This window comes from Chiloscyllium plagiosum, chromosome 10 (assembly GCF_004010195.1).
Source record: "Chiloscyllium plagiosum isolate BGI_BamShark_2017 chromosome 10, ASM401019v2, whole genome shotgun sequence".
Lineage (NCBI taxonomy): Eukaryota > Metazoa > Chordata > Chondrichthyes > Orectolobiformes > Hemiscylliidae > Chiloscyllium > Chiloscyllium plagiosum.
Genome location: NC_057719.1, coordinates 54,095,177 through 54,096,481, shown reverse-complemented (window position 1 = coordinate 54,096,481; position 1,305 = coordinate 54,095,177).

Sequence of the window (1,305 nt, the reverse complement as noted above, 5' to 3'; positions counted from 1 at the left end):
GTTGTGGGACTATGAGGTTGGAGGCGGTGGATGGGAGATCCCCCGAGGTGATGAGGTTATGGACGGTCTGGGAGATGATGGTTTGGTGGTGGGGGGTGGGGTCATGGTCAAGGGGGCAGTAGGAGGGGGTATCTGCGAGCTGGCGTTTGGCCTCAGCGGTGTAGAGGTCGGTGCGCCAAACTACTACCGTGCCTCCCTTGTCTGCTGGTTTGATAGTGAGGTTGGGGTTGCAACGGAGTGAGTGGAGGGCTGCGTGTTCCGAGGGTGAGAGGTTGGAGTGGGTGAGTGGGGTGGGGGAGTTCAGGTGGCGGTTAATATCGCGGCGGCAGTTGGCTATGAAGAGGTCGAGGGCAGGTAGGAGGCCAGCACGGGGTGTCCAGGTGGATGGGGTGTGTTGGAAACGTCGATTCTCCTGTTCCCTGGATGCTGCCTGACCTGCTGCGCTTTTCCAGCAACACATTTCCATGCTAATTGGAGTCTGGGACAATAAAAGATGATCTTCCTGAAACAAAATTTTGAACATGTTTGACATGGGAGAGGGTGTGATGATGTCTCCTTTCTTGGATAATCTAGAACAAGGAGACACAGTTTAAAAGTTCATTGACTGACATTTAAGATGGCAATGTAGAGGAATTTCTTCTCTTAGAGGGTCCTTATTATTTGGAAATATCCTTTGGCCATTCAGATGAGCCATTGAAGATGTTCAAGGTTGTGTTAGACAGATTTTTAATCATCAAGGGTGTTACGTATTAAGACATGGGAGGTGGTGAAGGCAGGACCACAGAGTTAAGACCAAAGTCAGATCAGCCATGATCATATTAAATAACAGAGCAGCCTTGATGGGCTGAATGATCCACACATTTTTTTATCTGATGGTAAGCCATTAGACTGAAGATTTAATACCTGCTTCAGAATAGCACAAAACACTATTGATCTACTGGAACAGAACAGACGTAAATCTGGAAACCTAGATAATATTTGCCATCTACCACCACTCTCTGACTTCGACCGGTTAGCCAGTTTTCTATCCAATTGGCCAAATTTCCCTCTATCCCATGCCTCCTGACTTTCCGGTAGGCTTATGCGGAAAGTGAGGAGGCATGGGATAGAGAGAAATTTGGCCAATTGGATAGAAAACTGGCTAACCGGTCGAAGTCAGAGAGTGGTGGTAGATGGTAAATATCCAGCCTGGAGCCCAGTTACAAGTGGAGTTCCGCAGGGATCAGTTCTGGGTCCTCTGCTGTTTGTAAATTTTATGAATGACTTGGAAGAGGGAGTCGAAGAGTGGGTCAGTAAATTTGCAGA